The sequence below is a fragment of the Triturus cristatus genome, chromosome 6 (assembly GCF_964204655.1).
Source record: "Triturus cristatus chromosome 6, aTriCri1.1, whole genome shotgun sequence".
Lineage (NCBI taxonomy): Eukaryota > Metazoa > Chordata > Amphibia > Caudata > Salamandridae > Triturus > Triturus cristatus.
The window spans coordinates 579,373,073-579,397,427 of record NC_140589.1 but is presented as its reverse complement, the minus strand read 5'-3'; positions in this window follow the sequence as shown (position 1 = coordinate 579,397,427).

Genomic DNA, 24,355 nt, shown 5'->3' with positions numbered 1-24,355 from the left:
TGCACAGTAAGCCGGTGATCCATGTCATGTCATACCTGGTACCCTTAGGGTAAGAAAGCAAAGGACACACAGATGATGGATGGAATGCAGAACAAATCAAATATTCACTCTCAGTCGAGAGATCTGCTTTAAATCCATTGTTGTTTTGCTCACCATGCCACCCTGGTACCACCCACAATGTCATAGGGAACGTATGGGGAGTCCCATCCTAATCTCTTGGTATATTTGTCCCAACAGAATTTAATGTCTGAAACTGCTCTGGGGTAATTTTTTTTGGCTTGGTCTGGTCATAAAGTGATTGCAAAAGATTCCCTTCCTGTAATAATAGTTCTAGGTCCTGACGATCCAAATCATTTTCTAGCACTAACCATTTCGTCATCCATACTACTTGAGCAGCTATATAATAGACTTCTGGGTTTGGGATTTCCCTTCCTCCATCATCCAGAGGGTGCAGGGCCTTGACTAGTGCCAGGCACGTATGCTGTTTCTCCCATATCAGTTCTGATAATAAGTATCTCAATTACCAGAAGAGTACCTGTGGTAAGGCCAGGGGTAGAGCCATAAAATAAAGTAGGCAGGGGAGAACTATAATTTTTGTGACAGACATGGAGAAAGAGGCAACCGGGAGGATACAATGTATCCCAGTGACTCATTTGTTGTGGTTACCTCCTTTGAGTTCTCAATCAGTATGGTATATCTGGATCCATAGGTATTCCTCCCTCATCTCAGACAAAGGCTCTCCCAAGGAGAGATTTTCTGAGTATATTGAAATATATCTCCAACCCTTTGTCCAAAACTTACCTTCCTTTATAAAGGACACACAGGATTGATTGAGGAAGACTTCTGATTTTGAGTGGACAGATGGCCATTTTTTGGTGACTTGGATGTGTGTGGACTATATACTTGTATTTCCATGGAACACAGCATTGGGGCAGTACAGCTATTTTTGGATACTCGATCGACAAGACTTTTTGAACATACAGAAATGCTATTAGATTTTATAAGTGTGGTTCTGGAAAACAATATTTAAACACCAAATGGTGAGTGATACCACCAAGTTCAGGGTGTGTCCCGAGGTGCCCATTTTCCACCATGTTTTGCCGATATTTATATGGGCCTTTTTGAAAAAAATGCACATTTGGAAGGATGGTCCCAGCGAATTTATGAAACACATATTATACTGGGAAAGCTGTAAAGATGATGTGATCAATAAGCATCTGTTATTCAATGCCTTGAGACCCATGGGTGATAAGTGCACTTACAAATACACGTATTACGTGTTATGTTATGATCATGTTTTGGTCAGGAGATTGCGATGATCTCATCAGGTTTATGGAATACTTAAGCAACATGTCTTCAATATTTAATTCACATAGGAATACAGTGCACGAGCAATGCATATCTTGGATGTGACCATCTGTACAAATGGTCAACGACTAGAGACACACTTGTATAGGAAACCAACATCATGTAATTTGGAACTCTATGCCACCCGTGCACATCCACCCTAACAGATACATGCAATTCCCTTTGGTGAAATAATAAGAACTAAACAAAGTTGTAGTTGAGCAGATGCCTTAAGCTCAGAACTAGAGAATATCAAAAGAAGATGTATTACAAGGGGTTATGATAGAGATATGCTTGCCACCTGACTACTGAAATTGGTCAATATCAAATGGGAAACTGATAGTGACCACTGGAAAGAATAAAAAAAGAAGTACTACACAAAGAAGTCTTACTTTTATTACTCCTCACTCTGTACAGAGATTTACAGAATTTTGGCAAGGCACTGGTACCCGGGATCACACTTTGAAAAATCCAATTAAAGACAGGCCCACACTGACAGATGGTAGGGGCATCACACTCAGACAAACACTATGCCCCAGCTACATACCTCCCAGCAGTATCTAGCTTGCCATCTCCACTGAAAGGCTTTTTTAAATGTGGTACATGCAACATTTGCTGTTTTGCATTGGACTAAAAAAGCATATGTGATTGATAAATTCATGAATTGCAACACCAAGTATGTGGTGCATTTTATCCGGTGCATATGTAACCAGATTTATGTTGGCAGCACTATTAGGCCACTGATAGAGTGTACACAAGAACATTTGTGGCCATAAGAAACACTACTGCTCATCATCCAGTAGCTGCACACTTTAATACTGTACACAAAGGTAATGAAATTGTCAACATTGGGTTTCATAGCATGGATATGGCTGGCCACATGCCCGTAGGGGGTGACAGGACCTTGTAACTCAGGCAACTGGAGAGCACATAGATCAGGGCATTGTAATTGGGGTTAAATATGGACAAGGAGTTACATGTCTTTTTGTAATATAGTTTGTATTGATGGATGGAGGAATGGGATCATGCAAAAAGAGGCTGGGATATATCATGTTATCAAGGCATGTACAATACAACTGAGTTCTGTATTTAGGAATCCGTTCTGCCGGGGAGAGTTTTCAGTTCTAATGTAGACATGTTCTGATCTTGACATATATGTATTATGCTAATGTGGTCATTAATCTGCACATTGGTGGTGGGTTCTACGATGTATTCACAACTTCTGCATACCTCATGACTTTCCAGTTTATGGCCTTCTGCACTTGGCTTTTAAGAAATTTCTTGATTTAATCCTTGCAATATGGTGCATGATGCGGGTAAATAGCACAGGTTCCAATGTTGTATTGACCGTGTTTTAAACCTATTCATTTTTCAAGCCTACACAGTGATAATTGTGCATATGGATACATATGTGTTCATCTCCCTTAATTGTGTGTCATAGTTTTTTAATAAATATTGTTCGCTTCGGACATTGATTTTCGGCATTTCAGCTCCCACAGCATTTTAGGTTTAACTTTTTGCAGAATACAAGCACGCACAGTTTCACTCATCAAACATCAAACCATATTTAAGATGCTGTAAATTGTGTATTTTATTACCTAATATGTGCCATTAGTAACAGTGTCATCATGGCGTACTATTTAAATTTCATAGGTTTTTCTTGATGGGTAAATTATGGTTTGTATCCTTTATATTGCACTAGCCCTCATGACATATTTTCTAGCACGCACGTTGTTTACTCACGTTAGTGTTGGTTGCTCTGATAAAGGATAAAAATTACATGGACTTTACGACTGTAAGACCTGATGTGTAGACAGGCTCTATTTAACCCCAGGAAGAGGTGTGGCGCCGCGGCCAGGGCAACTGACTCCGGAATCTGGGGATCACGGTTCGATCACCGGCGGCAGATTAGCCCCGCTCCATGTGACTCTGGGCAATAGCTTACTTAATCTTCCCGACGGCCCCCAGCGCCTAGAGACCCTTACGGGTGATTGTTTGCGCTTTACAAATGTGGATTATTATATTATTATTAACCCTTATGGATTGTTTTGACTGGAGGTTCAATTTTATATGTTTTATTTTACTTGCAGTAACTTATGGCCCGGGTTGGTCATAGACACATTTTCAAATTATTTTGTCCATAAATTACTGCATTGCCACCATTGGTCTCAGAGTGTCTAGAGTAGATTCCCTTTTCTCTTCCCCATCTGTAAATTTCTTGAGAGCAATACGCAGCAGGCCTGCATCAATGGCAACTGCATCTATTTTCTGCTCCATGGCTGTTCTGGAGCCTCCTAAGGCCTGCAGAATTGTAACAAAATGGTCCACAGTTGCAGGTTCACCCTCCACCTGCTCAACAGAGGTCACATTTCCCACATCTCCATGAGCTCCTGAAAGTCCGTCCTTTGCACCCCCACTGCGGACAGTCTTTTTCATCAATTTGCCCATGGTGGTCGTTACACCCCGGACCAGGGAGCTCAATCCACCCCTGCGCAGTTGTTACGCTTAGTTAATGTTGCAATGTACTTTTGTGGCTTTGGACCACCTTGAGCAATCACAGGAGCAGTGAGCCAGGGGCCCCCTTGTCCAGCCCACACCCATCGTACACTCCTCGTGGCCAGTCTGCCCTTTTAGCCTCAGTCTTCAAATGCAAGGGGGGTAAACTCCACGGCCCCACCTGCCCAAGATGTCAACAGGAACCTCTCGATCCCAGGGCCCAGTCCAGATAGGACCCTCAGTATTGAATCGGAAGGACCTATTAATCCTGTCCTCTGGGGCAGAGCACCTTACGGTCCTCCCAGATGCAGCAGTCTTCCTCTGTCACAGCAGCTGAGGTGGGAGCAGGTGAGTCAGAATCCAGAGGGCCACACCCATCAGGAATCTGAAAAGCCTCCATGCCACATTCCCCCACCACCCAGAAGCCAGAAGCCTCTCTCCAGCCTGTCTTCAGCCACTGCGATAGATCTCATGGGCAGCAGTTCGCGCTTGCACAGCATAGGACATCACACTCCTCTGTAGGGGCTGCCTGCCGCCTCAATCCCACAGTTGAAGCAGGTCATGCTCCGCTCAGCTCTTGATCTTCCTCCGTTTTTAAAAAGCAACCTGTGCCACGCCTCATGACCTCTAACCCAAGACCTCTAGCCCAAGCCTCCTCCATTTGCCAGCCACACACAGCTTCTCACTACCTCCTCCTCTAGAGTCACCGATGGGTTCGCAATCAGGTAGGTGGCATATACAGACATGCCAGTTATCAATGGCAATACTTGGCAGAGATATAAGGCTAGGATAACTGTGGTGGACCAGGAGCACCGTTTTTCTCATCTGCCATCTTGTCTTGTTTTAGCCGAGCATTCCTGCTGGAGTGAGTCTCGACCGCTAGGTGCTGTTCTTGAAATCCTGGCACCCTTGGCTGTTTCTGACTAGACTTCTCCTATCACCTCCGAAACCTGGGGCTTTTTACATTATTTGGATTTCAAGACCTCCACAGGACCAGACAAACTTGCTAACCTAATTCAGCTAAAGCTTGATTTTTCTGTACAGAAGAACTCTCCCCGACTCTGAGCTTCTCCGCAGCAGCAAATCCAGTTCAGTGGGATCTTGGAAGAAGGTATCCAGCCTCGTGAGACACAGGCGACAACCTTTCTGAGCTGAAAAATGTGCTGCCCGATGCCTTGTCTACTGAAGGATTTTGACATATTTTTTATGCTAAGTCACAAGGTAAATCCTCCATCCTGTTTGAACCTGGTGGACATATTTAGCCTGTGCTCCATCATGGCCAGCCTGAAATCACGCCTATGTCCTGGTCTACTATGACAAGTTAACCTGCATTGGAGTTTGAGGCACCTTGACACTAGTTTACTCAAATCTTCTAAACTTCATATCTTATGGAATGAGATCGTTAAACTGATGTGTTTTAGATTTTTTAACTGTTTTATTACCTTTAAATTCTTTACACATTTCTCCTTTAGCAAGATAGTGCCTTTATTACTTGGAGTGGAATTCAATCCACCCCAACTAATAAACAACTTCCTTACCCATACACTCATACTCTGTAATACTCACAAATCTGCACACACACTCACCTATTGATATACTCACAGATACACCTTAACCAGAGATGCACACAATAAATTAATTCACATATCACAAGTATCCAGATAACAAAGCATGTGTATTAAAACAGTTCATAAAAGACTGTAAATGAAAGTTCAGGCAGAGCATCTACTACCCAAGGTCTACAAACAACGAGAAATACACACTCAAGCATACACCTATAGAACTCAGATGCCCACGGCAAGTATGAATATTCATATCATATCGTCCATTAGCATAGAGATGACATGAAACTATATGCTTTGCTACATTTTGGTACAGGATTGAGTCCATATATTTTTAAACGGGTAACAAACCATGAAGATTGCTCTGCCTGATATGATGTCCCTAGTTCTAACCCATTCTTGCCTTTTATCACTGCTATTTATATGTATCAAAGTGGTATAAAAAATTATCTTTTTTATTTTCATACAGACACAATATTTTTGCATAGATCTCATAACTAACCAATTAAGAGCTAACTTACTCAGTGTATGTAGTGTAGAAAGTCTGCTATATCGGCATGGTCACCCCAGATGTTTTGTTTTAGCTGCACACTGAATATTTGCTTGCTTTAGAACAATGGGAATGTTAACCCTGCTAACCAGTAGTGCTCTAACATTAAACATGGTTAAAGGGGTTTATTCCTAATAAGCACATTCAACTTCGCTGTAGGTTCCTAGTATATGAAGTAGAAAGTGCACCCAGGGCCTGTAAGTTAAATGTCACTTCTGGACTGCAGCATGTATTGTACCATCCACAATGGTGGCAGTACGAACATAGCTCCAGGCCTACCCTGTGTAGCATGCAAACAACAGTGTAAAGCCTATAGACCAACCTGTTAAAATAACCCATTTTGACAGTTAAAAAACTCCCTTTTAAATATTAGTAAGTTAACCCTGTGTAAATCTGGTAGCCCCCAATATATGGTGAATGGTAATTAAAAGTTGAACATGTAGAAAATTAATGTTACCATGTCTTTACCTTGATAAGGTCATACTTTCTATTTGTTCTTCCTATGTAAAAAACAGAGTACAGATTAAAATACTAAAACAACATCTCTGCAATGGGGCCAGCTACAAAAATGTTTAAATCACTATTTTGTATAGGTATTACAATCCAATTCAGTGGTGAAGTTGGATACTTAATGAATATTAAGCAAAAGTTGTTTAAAAAAAATTTCCCTTTACCTGCCTGATTTGTTAGAAGAGTAATCAGTGTAAGCCTATGCCAGCATATGCATAGCCTTGAATAGGAGTAACCAAAGTGTGAAAAACCACCTAGGAGCAAATAATAGGCTCACTTGAATGGGCAGAGATGGCTCATATGAGCTCATCAGAATATTCAGAGTTGCGCTGTGGGCATCCTGTGACAGCACACTGTCAAATCCTGCTTGACAGGTCTGTTGAGCCACATGTAATACTTGGGGGCATGCTTGAAAGGGAGTAAAAAGGATCAAAAAACACTTCTTGTGAAACCCCTGTCTGGTTGCTGAAGGACCCTGCTTTTGCCCGGCCATACTTGTGTCTCTGGGTTTGTTGTGAGTACAGTACCTGCTTCAAACCTGATTTTAAAATCTGATGTGGGAGGACACTGTTGATTTCCGTATGAGAGTTCAAAACACTCACACACACACTCACACACCCAAACCTCAAGCTTAGTGTGGCAGAAGATTTAAGCCATCTTGAAAATGCCATAACATATTACAGTAAGGCAAAATGGAACTCTTGAAAATGTGGCTACGGTTGGCTGCCAAAACTTTTATCCCATTTATAAGAGAGTGCCCAGGAGTTATCCTCACCAACTAGCTGATGTCAGGCATTAATGTGGCGCCTCCAATCACCTACTATAAGACACTTTCTGGCTATGTGGAAAGTCAGAAGAGAACTAGACCTGTTGTCCGTGTCCTGCTAGGAGCCCAGAAGGACTAGACCTGCTCAATCTAGTACCTAGGACATATAGGTGGACTCCGATGGTCAGTTGGTTGACTTCCCCTCCTTTGTAGCTACAGGGAGACAATAAGCTGCAAAAGGCCTTTTCCTGGAAGTATCCACTGACAAGGACTAGACCCCCAACTAGATCTTGTTGTTGGTCTCTGTCTGACACAACCTGTGTGTCTCTAAAAGCCTCCCTTTTGATCCTGGTGGGCTTTATAGGTGTACTTCTGTGGTTGATTGTGACTTAAGATACTAAATCAGAAGATAAAGTCTTTGACCTGTACAAACCTGGTAGTCGTATCCGAGCCATGCCCAATCATAATCATCCTGAAATAGGGCCTAAGTCCCAGTCTACCATGACCATAGAGTATCATTGGTATCTATTGCGTTTTAACAGTATTTCTACTTACATCTTTAAAAATGTTTATCTCCGGTTTCCCTTATTGGAGCTTTTTAATTTTGTTGTATTTTCTTTCGCTCTATTTTTTCTATTTCAGTTTGTGATTTGGTATTTTTGCTTTATTACTGTTTTGGTACTACATAAATACTTTACACATTGCCCCAAGTCAGGCCTGTCTACCCTAGTGTTATAGCAACTAGAGGGTTGAGCTCAGGTTTATTTAGTGACTTTGAGGATTCACCCTGATAGGAGTTGTGATTATTCCATGAGCTGGGAAGTCATCTATCCCAAATAAGAATTTAAATTATTACACGTAGTACTAGAACACATCCATGGTAGGTTCATTTCTGTATTTTTTCCAATGCCAAGATGACTGGGGACTACATAGAATTGAAACAACTATTGAGAGTAAGCAATACTTGTTTAAATGGAGGTTCAAGTTACTGTAGACCTAGGCATGCATTGCATTCCATACTTAGAAAGTTATGAATCATAGTTCTGTCCCGTTAAGATGTGTAGAAATAATAAAAAATCAATTATGCAGAAGTAGAATGCAAAAACACAAGAAATATGTTTTTGGAAGCGTTTTGTGGTGAGCCAGCAAGTAAAAAAGAATACAAGATGGACACTAACGGGGTCTTTAATATATGTATATGCACAGCTCTGTTTGATATAGGTATGGAGATATCTTTTTTTGGGAGTATAAAATCTCATTTTCTAGTCTCAAAATGGCAGATTACACTTGCAAAGTGATTTACTCAGATGCAATACTGCATCATTACAGTTGAATGTTATGTGAGAGCCAATATGTTCACGGGCATGGGGAGTGAAAGTTCCAGGGCTGGTATGCTTTGGAAGTAGGTGAGCACCTACAAACCTGCAAGTTTGTGGGTATTTCCAAACGTTCACATGGCATATTGCCATGCTTGATATGGTAAGAGATCTACCTGTGAATAGAAGGAGTAAATCTGCATACAGGCGGGAGTGATGAGAAATGACCTCTAAAATGGATGTATGTATAAGGAATGGTGTCTCAACACGGAGAAACATATTTTCCCTTTTGAGAAAAAAGTAAAAAGGTTTTAAAGTGCAAGTGCCCTAATGCAACGTCTGCCTTAATTTACCCATATTTCGTTTATACATCCAGAAATCTCTTTATCAGAGAGGATTATAGGGATTGATTCACATAGGTATACTTATGCTTTCATGTATTTTATGATTGTTTGCTATGCACAAAGTGATTTACGAGTAGCATCTTTGAGAGTGTGTAGTCTCCATACATAAAACCTTAGGTGTTTTTATTACATAGGTCTACAATTACTTGCATGTTCTGATTGACACTCATGGAGAAATCAGGCTTTTTGAAATTCTATGCATTGCTAGACTTTTTCCTTTGAAAAGGAACAGAAATATATTTTTTCCGATTCCTCATTGACATATGTCAAAGGAAGTCCTAACAGCAATGTCAGTGAAACCCTGATGTACATGATATGCCCTGACTAAGTATTGATTTAGTCATGATTATCGGGACATGTATAATACGTTTATGACTAAAATGTCTCTTAGAACTTTCTGTGGGGGAGGGTTGGCTACTCATTGAGAAATTCACTTCCTACTCAGGTTGCTTCTCTCCAACGTTCCTTACTTGATTTGGAAAATAGAAATAGACAATACAACTTACTAATTTTTAATGTTCCTGAAGGAGTTGAAGGTCAGAGTTGTCGTCTTTTCTTGGAAAACCTTCTCCTTAAACTGTTAAGTATTACATTTCCAGAGTGCTTTGAGATTGATAAAGCCCACAGAATACCTTCAATTCGTAAACCTCATCAAGTCAAACCATGACAAATCATTCTTCTCCTTATACGAAAGGCTGTTCGAGAGATCCCTTCTCTCCTAATTGAACGAAATAAAGTATTTATTTATCAGGACTTTGCAAAGGAGACTGTTCAAATACGATGCCAATTTTCAGATTTGCAACGTCGTTTGCGAGAAGCTTACAACAAATATGGTCAAAAAGACCCTGCTGTTATGCGCATCTGGAAAAATGACATTTCTAAGTCTTTCTCAGCTCCTGCAGATTTAATCAGATTCTTGGATCAACATCATCCTATTCTCATGGACTCTCAGCCTTCCGGTTCTGCTGGCTGATAATAATAATATTTTTTCTACCCCCTCACTGTAGGTTGTTATACACTTTCTATGCAGGTGCATATTAATGGTGGGTTTTTCTTGCTTCGTACCCCCGCTTCCAATGTTCTATTGGTATGAGGCCTTGGTGACTGACCTAGCTTCATGTTGTGTGTCTTGTTTTGTCTTTTTTTTAAGGGCTACTGTCTTTCTCTTATTCTCTTCAGTTACTTTTCTTACCTATAGGACAATATTTCTAGGCCACAAAAGTTAGTTGTTGCTTCATTAAATGTGAAGGGTCTCAGACACCCAGTTAAAACGACGTAACATTTTAGTATATATCCACAAGTCTAATGTAGATATCTGTTTTGTTCAAGAAACTCGTGTTAACGACAAAATATTGCATGCTATGTCTAAAGGTTGTGTAGGGCTTATAGTTTCCTCTCCTGCTGCAAAACATAAAAATGGTGTAGCTATATTCTTTTCACACAGAGCTCGTGCACAAATGTTGTCACATCATCATGACGCATATGGTAGATTTGTTTCTGCTCAAGTTCGCATTGACAAACTCACTTTAAATTTGGTCAATATTTATGCTCCTACTTCTGATGACCCTGCCTTTTGGTCCTATGTCTCTGCTTAAGTACTCAAAATTGGTAATATGTCCCTTATAATGAGTGGTGATTTCAATCTTATCAAAGATTTTTTGTTGGGCCGATCTTCTGTTTTTAAGTTTTGGCCTAGCAAGGCATTCTATGCTTTAAAATATTTACGTTCTGTTACCAAATTGGTTGATTTTTGGAGATTGGAACACCCTACAGACAAAGATTTAACTTTTTATTCTAATGCTCACTCTTCTTTTTCTAGAATTGATTACTTATTGTCCTCACGTAATTTATGTCACATGATTAGGGAATCAGTTATACACCCTATTACGGTTTCGGACCATGCTGTAATTTCATTTTCTTTCTCTATTTCTGCCCCCCAAATGCCTAATAAAAGATGGAGAATGAACTCGGAAATAGTTCTTAAACAAACCAATTCTAAAAAAATGGCCTCAGCTATTACTGATTATTTTTTTCATAATAAGTCTTGTTACACCTCCAAAATGATACTTTGGGAAGCTTACCTCCGTGGAGTTTCAATTTCTATTATGGGGCACGAAAATAAATAATTGTATTCCCACCTCAACACATTAGAGACACAGATTGCATCAGTGAAATTACTTTTTATTACATCTAGAGATCCACAATATAAATCCCAACTTCAGAAGTACTGCTACGAATATAATTGTAGGCTTAGTAAACAAGCAGGTTTACTTATTTCAAAAGAGAAATCAAATTTTCATTTTAATTCCAACAAATCTGGTCACCGGCTAGCTAATTATCTATTCCTCAAGCGTGACAGAATTCAAATTCCAACCATCAAGACAAATAATGGTTCCTTTCCTTCTACTCTTCTTTATATCACAAACCTCTTGTCCCTCACAACAATGCTATCAATGATTTTCTTAATTCTTGCGGATTGCCTCAGATTTCTGATACTGATAGATCAACCTTAGTTAACCCTATCGACGTTAAATAAATTTTTGCAGCAATTAATCCATTAAATTAAAAAAAAAACTCCTGGCATGGATAGAATTCCGGCTGAATTCTATAAATGTTATCAGGACCAATTATCCCCTTTTTTAACTGTCCCTTTTTACGAAATTTCAGTGTACTTCCATGATGGGGGGATCTTTTAATGAAGCCACTATAATTGTTCTTCCCAAGCCTAATAAAGATCATACCTTAGTTTCGCATTTTCATCCTATTTCTTTATTCAATCAGGACTGTAAAATATATGCAAAAACTTTAGCAAATATATTATCACCCCTAATATCCACTATTATACAACCTGATCAAACTGGCTTTATGAAAGGTAGACTATCCGCTCATAATACCTGGTTGCTCTGTCATACATTATCCCTTGCCAAGGAATCCAATGATCCAATTAATTGGTGTAATGGATTTAGATGCAGAAAAGGCATTTGATAAGGTTAATTGGCAATTTTTATTTAAAACTTTAGATGTATTTCGTTTTGGTCCTATTTTTATCAATATGATTAAGGCATTGTATTCAGCCTCCTCAGCCTCTATTCTAGTCAATGGTTTGTGCTCCTCATTTCGGCTGTATAGAGGCACTCACCAAGGATGTCCTCTCTCCCCTTTACTTTTTTTTATTGCACTAGAGCCCCTCGTATGCTCCCTTTGTAATAGTGATACTTATACTGGTGCTGTTTTGAAAAATACTACCATTAAACCTTCTGCTTACGCTGATGATGTATTATTATATGTTACTGATCCCCCTACCTCTTTACCTGTTATCCTTGATATTATTCATAAATATGCTGAGGTTTCTGGTTACTCCCTGAATACTAATAAGACAGAAATGTTTCCGGTAAATGCCTTTTGTAATTCTACAATGTTGGAGAATACTGATATAATTTGGTCTCCAAAAAAACTCAAATATTTGGGGATCACTTCTAGTGGTTTGATTAAAGATACAGTTGACACCAATTGTTCTACTATTTTAACTAATACCAAAGAGAAACTAGATAGATGGTCTAATCTACTTCTAAATTGGTGGGGACGCATTAAAGCAATTAAAATAACTATAACTCCACAAATTCTATACCTTTTGTCAATGTTACCCTTCTATTTCCCGTCCACTTTTTATGGTCATTTATATAAGATATTTACTAAATTCCTCTAGAATAATAAGCCCGCACGCATCAGTCTCAAGACTTTACAACTGCCCAAATTTGAAGGTGGGGTTGGTCTTCCAGATTTAAAAAAAATATCATTTTGCATTGCTTGTGGCACAATGTTCTTTATGGTTCCATGTTGTCCTCCCCTGTAATTCACCTAAATGGTTTATCCTGGAAAAAAATATTTTGGCTCTAGATCCATTAACTGCATTTCTCACCATGGCCAATGGTTCTTTTAGTTAGTGATCTCCTATTCTTGCCAACTCTAAAATTGCCCTTTTATATTTTGATAGTAGTTTTTCTATTACTTTGTCTTCCACTAAAAAAGTTTCTCTTTGGTTCAATCCTAAACTCCAATATCATAAGCATATTTCTTTCTGGAAATTATGGATAACTGCCGGTATTTTCTTTGCTGCTGACATAAGCCAATATATGTTTTACTCATTTGATGTTATTCAAGCTAATTACAATCTGCCCTTGTCTGAGTTCCCCAAATATACATTACTATGTAATATGATTCTTAATGCTTATCCGCAACTACTTTCTATGTCTCAGTCCTCTGGTATTGAGTTTTGTATTTCTGTGTTCAGCCACTCAGGACATATAGCCTCTAAAGTATATAAAAAACTTACCACTTCAAATTCCTCCTTCTCACATCTTAATCAAAAATTGTCACCACACATAAATCTTCATTCACCTAACATATACTGGAAGGATATTTGGAGATACAACATGGCTAATTATCTTCTGGCTACCCTTATACAAACTAATATTTACCTGCTTTGCCAATGCTTTTGGACTCCAGACAAATTATTTAAAGCTATACTTCTAGATACTCCAAACTGTTGGCACTGACAATCTACAATTGGTGACCTGCAAAATGTATTTTTCAATCGTTCTATTACTCATCAGTTTTTATCAGACACATGGCATATTATTACCCGGATCCCTAAGATCCAAATAACTCTATCTTTTCATCTTCTAATTCTCAAATCCTCCCTTTTTAAATCTCTATTATCCCCTATTGATTGTAAATTGTTTGATGTCCTTATTTCTACTGTAATCAAATCTATTACCTGTAATTGGAAAGACGCTACATTATTTTCTGTTAATGCATGGTGGGAATGGATTTTATTTCTTAGACGTGGGCAATGCTTTTTTCCACACTCTCCTAAGGATTCCTCTCCTTCTAGGTCTAATATGCGGTACAGTCAAGATTCCTATATCATTACATGTTCTGCAATTTAAAATACTTATTTCAATTTATATTAATTAATCTTTGCTTACAGTAGCTTTTAGTGCTGGTATAGGTATTCCATAACAATTTGCATTGGTTTGTGAATACCCAAAGAGATTTTGCATTGGGTCTGTGTTAAAAAAGTAATGCAAACCCGATGCAAAACCCTTCTAAATCTGTGCCTAAATTTTGTATAGCTAACTCCACATGTATGTACCTATACTGTATGTATATATATATATATATTCACTTAAAAAACCATAGGTTTCACACAGGTTATAGTTAGGTGGACATTTCCCTCGTAAAAAAACAATGAAATTCCCCCGTTATAGTTAGTTCAGATAACTATAACTCGCACGCCCGCAATCCACTGCTCATGACGTCACATATTACATCACTCATGACATGGTCAGTGGCATCACTCATGACATCACTCATGACATCATCCTTGTGATAGAGTGGTGGTCACACGAGTTATAGTTATCTGAACTAACTATAACGGGGGAATTTCATTGGTTTGTTATGAGGGAAATGTCCACCTAACTATAACCTGTGTGAAACCTCTGGTTTTTTAAGTGAATTTGCAAGGCTTTTTAAATGCTAATTCCTAACTATAACGTGTGTGACCCCCTGACAAAGGCTAGGGGGTCAGGAACTCTCTTCCCTGCCCCCTTTTCACGTTTTCCACCTTTTTTCCACCTTTCCTTTTCAGTCCGACAGACAAAATGGCAGCCGACACTTCCTGATTTCGAACGATTCGAATGTTGACTGACATCTAACAACCAATCAGAATTTCGCTCGCGCACGGCACCGTGCGTGCACGGTGCGCGCGTATAGATATTTATATGCTTTTTTCTCGGCCCCCGCTTGACAAATCACCCCGAGACTTTCAGGGTAGGAGCTGAACGGAGCGCCCATTAGTTTTGAAAATTTCGCGAGGATTCGTCAACCGGCGCCAAAGTTATTCAAAATAGAATTTTGAGATTTCCTATGGAAACACAATCCTAACTATAACTATCTACTGGCGACCGCCAGTAGATAATATATATATTCACTGAAAAAACCATAGGTTTCAGGGGCGTTATAGTTAGCTGGACTTTTCACTCGTACAAAACCATTGAAATTCCCCCGTTATAGTTAGTTGAGCTAACTATAACTCGGGGGCCCGCAATGCACTGCTGATGACGACACATATTACATCACTCATGACATGGTCAGTGACATCACTCATGACATCACTGATGACATCTCAAATGACATCACTGATGACATCACTGATGACATCATCCAGTGAATGTGTGTTTTTCTGAAAATTACATATGTTTTATATATGTATATCTCAAGGTCGATGGAAGAATAAATGGCTATATAATTGTCTAAATGGATGATTTGTTTTTGAAAAATTGATTGTATAACTGACTGATTAAGTGTATCTTAGTGAATACATGGCTTAGTGAGTAATGTTTACGTATGTAAAAATCTGTATCAGTCTCTCACTTTGTGTATTAATGGCTGCATGGGTTGGTGAGTAGCTACATGAGTGTCTATATAGGTTATTAGTTGTTTTTTTCAGTATCAGTATGAGTGTCTGAGTGTCTGTATGGTTCGGTGGGGGGTATTACGTAGTGCATAGGTGCATGAATGAGTGACTCACTGTTTGTATGTGTTGAAGACATCATGTGTGCAGGACTGTATGGGTGGATGAGTGTGTGCATGGGTGTGTTAGTGAGTGAATGACTGTCTCAATAGTGTCTTTATGAGTAACTACATATCTATTAAACTAGTATATGTGACTATTGGTGTATATAAGTGAGTATATGTGAGAGTGAGAGATTGGAAGATTTCCTGTATGAATACGTATGTGTTTCTATAAGTGATTGTTTAAAAGACTAAGTATGTGTAAGTTTCTGTAGAAGTAAGTGTGGTGGTGTGTGTATAACTGTATATGCAAGTAAATGGATGTTTGATTCTTTATTAGCATGAGTGACTATGTGTGTGAGTAACTTTATGGATGAGTGGCATTGTGTAACAGGATGTATAGGTGTATGAGTACATATGATGAGTGTGTACATGTATGAGTGACTGTATAGGACTGTTGGTGAATGAGTGGCTGTGTATGTGGATCTTAGAATTACTGAATAGGTTGTTGTAACTGGTATTGGTATGTCCATTGTTTTGAAAATTTTAGTTTCTATTTTTGAATGTGTGTATCAAAGGTTATATTAGGGTGAGAGGAGGTCTGCCACTCTATCACAAGGATGATGTCATCAGTGATGTCATCAGTGATGTCATTTGAGATGTCATCAGTGATGTCATGAGTGATGTCACTGACCATGTCATGAGTGATGTAATATGTGATGCCCCTGAAACATATGTTTTTTTCCGTGAATTTTTAAGGTTTTTTAAATGCTAATTCCTAAATATAATGTGCCTGAAACCTATGGTTTTTTCAGTGAATTTCAAAGGTTTTTTAAATGCTAATTTCTAACTATGCCTACAGAGATAGGACATGTGAAAAAAGAAGAAAAAACGCACAGAAAGAAAAAAAAAGAAATGCAGAAAGAAGCAACAGAAGTCCTCAAAGACGAAGAATAGTGCAGGAAGAAGGACAACGTGCAGAAAGAACAAACAGAAGAGCAGAAAGAAGCCTTGTTGCAAAATCATCCTGTACCCTCAACTTTTTCAGACAGATACTGGTGGTAACTGAGTCTGACTAACCAGTCCTAGAGCCAGTGCTATGTTAAAAGACACTCAGAATACAGTGAAAACACCTACATACACTAGGGAACACTATGCATTGGGGTCCCCCTGTGATTAGCATGACCTCCTCTGTAAGCCCCTAGGCAGGGGATTAAAACTACCTCTTAAAACACGCCACAGGGCGTGTTTGCACACGTCACCTCAGGCCCCATCCTCTCCCTTCCCCACTGTGTAAACACGCCCTGTGGTCGTTTTAAGTTGGGAGATTAAGTCCCCTTGAATCCTGAGGGTCACTAAGGTCCAACTAGCCCACTAGGTACCTCCAGTAAGCGCCACAGAGCTATGTTGCAGAGAGATGTAAAAAGGGGCACGGCCTAGACCACCTCTCTGCAACGCAGCGCAGTGGCGCTTACTGGAAGCACCTGGTGGGCTAGTTGGCCCCAGGGTCCCTCAGGATTGAAGGGGAATTATATCCCCCAACTTAAAACGGCCACAGGGCGTGTTTACACAGTGGGGAAGGGAGGGGACGGGGCCTGAGGTGACGTGTGCAAACGCGCCCTTTGCATATTACATTCAAAGGCGCATATCGCATAGCACGCGCTAGTGCCTGTGCTATCTCGCGCTCTCCAATGAATCTGTCATTGCGCACAATGTATTGCATATTATATTTCATGCCCCGGTTCATCTTATATCACACTTTTTGGTGCATAGTTTATACCATATACTATATCTAGTTTTCATTTTCAATCGTGCTCTCAGGACTATGTTCTATATAACACTGCGTCCACCTACCCTTGTCACGGGCATTACATTTTGCGATGGGGGGTGGAGGGTCAGGGGTGTTTCTGCCAAGTGAGCCCGGAGTCACAGTCACAAACGTCCTCTTCTTCCTGAATAAAAGTGAGATTATGCTGCATACTTGTTCATATTTTAAGTAGTTCGCACAGACACACATTTTAAAAACAATAAAGTTCCTAATACCCACCTCCTCCCTATCCTCTGTTGTCTGAATCCATGGACTAGCCTCCTCCCTCCTGCCATGCATGGTCTGATGTGCTGCCACTGCCCTCCATTTAGCATGATGTACCAGTCCACTCCTCCTGCCCTCCATTGCCCAATTATGTGGCCCATCATTGACCTCCTGCCTAGCCTCTGTGTTTAGCTTGCTGCCCCTATTCTCCTTCCCCCTGCCCTCCGATGTCTTTGTGCATGCCCCTGCTCCATCCTTTTTGCCCACCATGTTCCATGGACCTGCCACTCCTATCTACTCTGAGTGTTCTGTTGAGCTGCCACTCCCCTCCCACCTGCCTAGCATTGTCAGATGACTGTAACCTGTCCTTGTCACCTCCACCCTGCCTGTCCACATGCCATGCCCCTATCCTCTTCCTCCTGTCCTCCATGGTCCATTTTACTGCCACACCCTTCTACCCTCCCTGGTCTGTTGTGCTGCAACTGCTCCTCCTGCCTGCCCCTTGCGGTCTGTTGTGAGGCCCCTTCCTATGAACTCTATTGTCTGTGCCCAGGTCCTGACCCTCCCTTCTATCCTCCATGGTCCTTTGTGTATGCCCCTGCACCCTCCTTCTTGACCATCATAGATATTATGCTGCCACTAACCCTCCCGCTTGCCATGCATGGTCTTCTGTGCTGCCATGGCCCCTCCCACCTTCCCTGTGTGGTCAGCTAGCTGCCCCTGACCCCCTCCCACCTTTCCTCCATGGTCTGTGGGTATGCCATCATAGTCTCACTGTTGCTCTCCATGGTGTGTCTTGTTTCTATTGCCCATCCTGCCTGACCTCCATGGTCATCTTGCTGCTCCTGCCCTGCCCCCTTGCCCCCAGCCCTCTGTTTCCATGTGCAGACCCCTATTCCCTCCCTCCTGGCTTGTCTGTTCCATTGTAATGCCCCTGATCCGTCCCTCCTGCCCTTTATGGTCTGTTATGCTGCAGTTTTCTCTTCTGTCTGTCCATTATGGTCAGCTAGCTACCATTGCCTCTTTCCCCTCTGTTCTCTGTTGTCCATGTGCATGGTCCTGTCCCCTCCCTATTGCTTTCTATGGATTGTTGTGCTGCACTTCCGTCCCGCATGCCCTGTGTGGTGTATTGTGCTGCTGCAAACCCTGATGCCTACCCTGTAGGGTCAGTTTGGTGCACCTCTCCATGTCCCTCCTGTCCTCTGTTATCCGAGTCCATGTCCCTACCCCAATTCCTCCTGCCTACCATGATCCGATGTACCATACTTGCGAACATTTTGAACTTGGTAAGAGGGAGATTTTGAAAAAAAACTGGGGTATTGATTTTCCCCTTTGAGTTACATTGAAAAAGAGGAGATTGTAGACAGGAGACAGATCAAATAAAGCCCATTTGAGCTTAAAAACATTGGACGTTTCCTGGCTGAAACGGGTCTGTTGGCATGTATGGTTGTCCTACCACTGCCTCTTCCTTCTGCCCACAATGGTCTATTATATTGCCAAAGCCTCTCTTGCCAGTCCTGTCTTGTTGGTTTGTTGCCCCTGCCCCCCTTTCCACCGCCCTACATAGTCTGTTGTGCTGCCACTGCCCTTCCTGCCTGTCCAGTGTGGTCAAATTGTTGCCTCTGCACTCTCCTACCTGTAAGAGGTAAGAGGGAGATTTTGAAAAAAAACTGGGGTATTGATTTTCCCCTTTGAGTTACATTGAAAAAGAGGAGATTGTAGACAGGAGACAGATCAAATAAAGCCCATTTGAGCTTAAAAACATTGGCCGTTTCCTGGCTGAAACGGGTCTGTTGGCATGTATGGTTGTCCTACCACTGCCTCTTCCTTCTGCCCACAATGGTCTATTATATTGCCCCAGCCTCTCTTGCCAGTCCTGTATTGTTGGTTTGTTGCCCCTGCCCCCTTTCCACCGCCCTACATAGTCTGTTGTGCTGCCACTGCCCTTCCTGCCTGCCCAGTGTGGTAAAATTGTTGCCTCTGCACTCACCTACCTGCCTTCAATTTTCAGAGTCCGTGCCCCTGGCCTCTGCCTCTCAACAGTATCCCAATGACCAACTAGATTGCTAACATTCTATATTTATTACAAAAGTGTGGAACGCCTGACATCATCTTGATGTAATCAAAACTGTAATACCTAGAGCATTTCCTTTAGAAATTAAATATATGAGAGGGTCTTATTTGCATCAAAATTATGGTTAGTGCTCTAAAAAACTAAAATGAGGACATATTTTCTGAGTTTTCAAATAGCAACAAAGAACGTTTAAATTATTTGTAATCTTTCAGTTTTTTTATCCAGTTGACCACTTGATTAAATGTTGCACTTAGAAGAGAGGGCGTGGTGTTACTTCCGGAGCTGCAGACTTTGCAACTGGGGAACCAGATTGGAGTTTCTGCTTCAGCTCAACATTCTGTGATTCTGGTCAAATCACTTAATCTCCCCATGTCTACAACCAAAATGAATTTGATCTTGTGTGATGTAACCAATGCTCATGTAAAGCACTCCAATACCTGAGAAGTCTGCACTATATAAAACTGCAAATACACAAAAAATAAGTGTTTTGCACACTTCTGTCATTGGGCTACATGTGGGCTACATCTGGGTGATATTTGTGCTGCATTTGGGCTCTTCATCTTGGGAGATTTATTTGTTATGAAGTTTCCTAAATTCCTCATTTACTGCAGTCTCCTCAGTAGGAAATGCTTTCAGTTTTTTACTTTGATTCCATCAAGAAGGCATTCAGATGTGTCACACATTTGCCATAAATTCAGAATGTTAGCACTCTAGTTGCTTATTAGATCACTGTAGTAAAGCTACTGCTCACCAGGGAAGTCTGCTGCTGGTATTGAAAGTACATGTTTCAGTCTGCATGTCAGAATTTTTTAATGAAATAGAAGAGGATTTGAGAAGTCACTCAAAATGTGCCCTAATTTTTCTTTCTGCAGCACTAATCATACTTCCTACGGCAAAATGAACCCCCTCATTTTGTTCCTTTTTAAATAAAATGTTTTAAGAGTTACGACTTTATTCCAATCAAGATGGCTTCAGGTGTGCAATACGTTTGTCATAAGTAGGACTGTTAGCGCTCTAGTTGTTCTTTAGAGCACTCTGGGAAGCTGCAGTAGAACACAAAGGAATCAACTGACAGTCTCTGCCCTTGTTGGATGTACATGTTTTACTGAGAATGTCAGACTTCATTCTCACATGACTGAGAAAGATAATGTGAATTTACAGAAAATATGCTCTCAGTTTAGCTTACAGATAGTTTTCTCTCAAACATGATTCATGATATCACAGCAGAAGGCTTTTTCACATGGTAAAATCACCATAGAACACACCACAATTCCTAAAATGAGTATGGTACCATCAACAAATGATTTATAATGTAACTAAAGTCTTAAAACCTTCTATTAACTGCAATGTTTTTTAATGAGGTGCTATCATGAATATTGGTCCCAAGATGGCTGCCAACACTTCTTGGATGAAGTACTGACAGCCAATCAGATCTCACGATGAGATGTGTAGTTAGGCTCCGCCCAGATATATCTATCTTTTTAACTCTTAGGGGCATATTTATAATAACTGACGCATCCCTGCATATCAGCAGGGATGCGCCAGTTATTTTGCACCCCAGCTCCGCAATCATGGATGCGCCGCATTTATAATGCGGTGCACCATGGGGCAAAAATGGCACAGATGCGTCACGCATCTGTGCCGTAAAAGTGGCGCATTGCTGGAGTTGCGTCGCAAGCGCCACGCAGCTCCAGCAATGCTCTGGGGGGCCCTATCTGCACAATGCTGCGTCAATCCTTACGCCTGCTTCAAGCAGGCGCAGAGTTTTGACGCAGCATGGGCTCAAAAGTGACTGAATGAAATCTTGTAGATTTCACTCAGCCACTTTTAGGAGGCGTTCCTGCACCGGAAAGCCCCCACCTGCCCTGGAACGCCTACATGTGGCGCAGGGCTTTACAACGTGACGCATCTCCCAGATGCGTCACAATGTAAATACCCCGCACCATGGCGCAGGATTTGCGCCGCTGCTGCGTCACAAAAGTGACGCAACGGCGGCGTAAGTGAGGCGCAAGTCAAACATAAATCTGCCCCTAATTTTCTCAGGAACTACTGAACGGATGTACACCATTTAAGCAAAAGGCACGAGTCGGAACTGAGGACTACCTCTTTGCTAAATTTGGTGTAATTCCGTTAAGCAGTTCGGGCTGTAGCTGCGTCAACAGGTCCTATGGGAAAATGCATGGGGAAAACATGTTTTGGGACCCCCCTTTTTTCTCGGCCCCTGCTTGACAAATCACCGTGATATTTTCAGGATAGGAGCAGACCGGAGCTGGGCAAAAGTTTGGAAAATTTCACAAATATTTGTCAATCGTCGCCAACGTTATTCCAAATAGAATGTTGCAGATTATATATATGCTGCAAACAATCATTCCTGAACCTCCTGGTATGGCGAAAAGGAACGAAGCAAACTCCTCTTGGTGGCAAAATAAATTGGATGTATTGTTCTCTCAACTGCCTGTCATGACGCGTTTCGGCCGAAGCGTCGGCCTTGATCACATATGGTAGGCATTGCGGAAAGATTCTTTTTAAATTTGCTAAACCCTGTGTCAGATGATCAGAAAACATGGAAAACAGACTGCAGAACTTAATACATTACATGTAAGTTGGAAGACAGACTGGCGAATAGCGCACAATAGTGGAATCATGGTCATATAGCAGTAATTACATTCTTAATAACCTGAGTTATATAGAAGTTTAAATGTGTTGTTACAATAAATAAATAAATATGCATTTAAATATATAAATATAAATAATCGAAGGACCCTTTTCATGCATACACTGCAGATTCCAGTGCTCCTGGGAAGCGGAGACTCTCCCGGGACAGACTTTTGGGCAGTATCATATTAGACCCCCTGTACCCCCTGCCACAAGCACGATTAGTAATAACTGCACTCCACCCCCTAACAATCTACGGCTTAACCATTGGAAGGGTCTTTTGATTAACGTGAGATCGCTCCCTAAACATTCAGCTGAGATATGGGATTTAATCACGACTAACATGCCGGATGTGAGCTTTTTGATGGAAACCTGGCTGAAACCCACTAGTGGCCCAGACATTACGATTGCTGTCCCGGATGGTTACAGGATTTTACGCCTTGACAGGCCGCTAAAAACCGGGGGGGGGGGTTGCAATTCTTTATAATGACCGGGTTAAACTTTCTATCTTGGATCAACGAACTAATGCTCTAATCGAAATCCTGATCTTTAGGATGGATATGGTCACCCACGACTCCTGGAGGGGGGCTCTAGTCTACCGCCCTCCCGGGCCCATAAAGGATTTCTCCGCCCAACTTATGGAATTAATTGCCCCCCACATGATTGCGACGGAAAACTTCCTATTACTAGGTGATTTTAATATACACAGTGAGATTGTCTCACTGCCCGAAGTAGCAGCTTTTATCTCTGACATGGCCACCTTGCACCTTATTAAAATGAACGAGGGTCCCACACATACGGCCGGACATACTATAGATATTATTTTCTCTAATTCAGACCGGCTTATTTGTAAAACCCCCCGACCCCTGTGTTGGACCGACCATGCCCTTATCAATTTTCAAGTGGAGCATTTCTCTACGCCTCCCACCACGGCAGCACATCTTCAATTTTCCTATAGAAAATGGTCTCAAATCAATCCGGAGTCTTTTGCTTTAGCCTTTACTCCTCCCAGGCTCTCCCCGACTAACAATATTGAAGATAATCTCATTCTTTTTAACACCACTGTTCTGTCGGCTATCAATTCAATTGCTCCGGTAAAGACCTGTTCCAAAGCCCCTAGGAACAATCTGGCGGTTTGGTTCACCCCTGAGCTGCGTATAACGAAAAGTAAATGTAAAAATCTGGAAAGAAAGTGGCGACGCACCAACTCAGACAGCGATAAAATAAATTTTAGAGTAGCGCTATCGCTCTATCACAAAGAAATTAAACAAGCACGCAAATTATATATAGCGACGCAATTGAGACTAGCTGGTAATGTGCCAAAATTTCTCCATCAAATCTTGAAAGATTTCACCTGCCCTAAAGCTTGCGATTTGGACAACCTGCACTCACAATCTCTCTGTGACAAAATTAGTTCTTTCCTCATTCAAAAAATCGATACTATCTATGATAAATTCGCTAACACTTGCCACCCCTCAATGCCTGATGACACTGCTAAACCCTTTACTACATCTTTGATATCCTTTCCCCCTATCTCACAAGAGGAGACCGTTACATTATTACGTAATGTTACTTCTGGCTCTCCCATTGATGTTATGCCTGCTAGACTAGGAGCATCCCTTGCGCCTGTACTTGCGGATTCTGTTACCACGTTGTTTAACTCCTCTCTAAGCATAGGCTCAGTTCCCCTCTCTTGGAAAGCTGCACAGGTCATACCCTTACTCAAAAATAATAAGCTTCCCATGGATGATCTTGCCAACCTTCGCCCTATCTCCCTCCTCCCTTATTTGAGCAAGGTTCTTGAGAAATATGTTAACAAACACATCTCGAACCACATCGAAACAACTGGTTACCTGGACCCGTCACAATCAGGATTCCGCACTAATTATAGCACCGAGACAGCCTTGGTGGCTGTAACCGACTGTGTCAGATGGACGTTAGATCAGCGACAGTCCGCCATCTTGGTCCTTTTAGATCTTTCCGCCGTGTTTGATATGGTCGACCATCGGACCCTGCTCGAAAGATTAAGAGGGGCGGGATTAGGAGGTACGGCGTTTAGCTGGATAA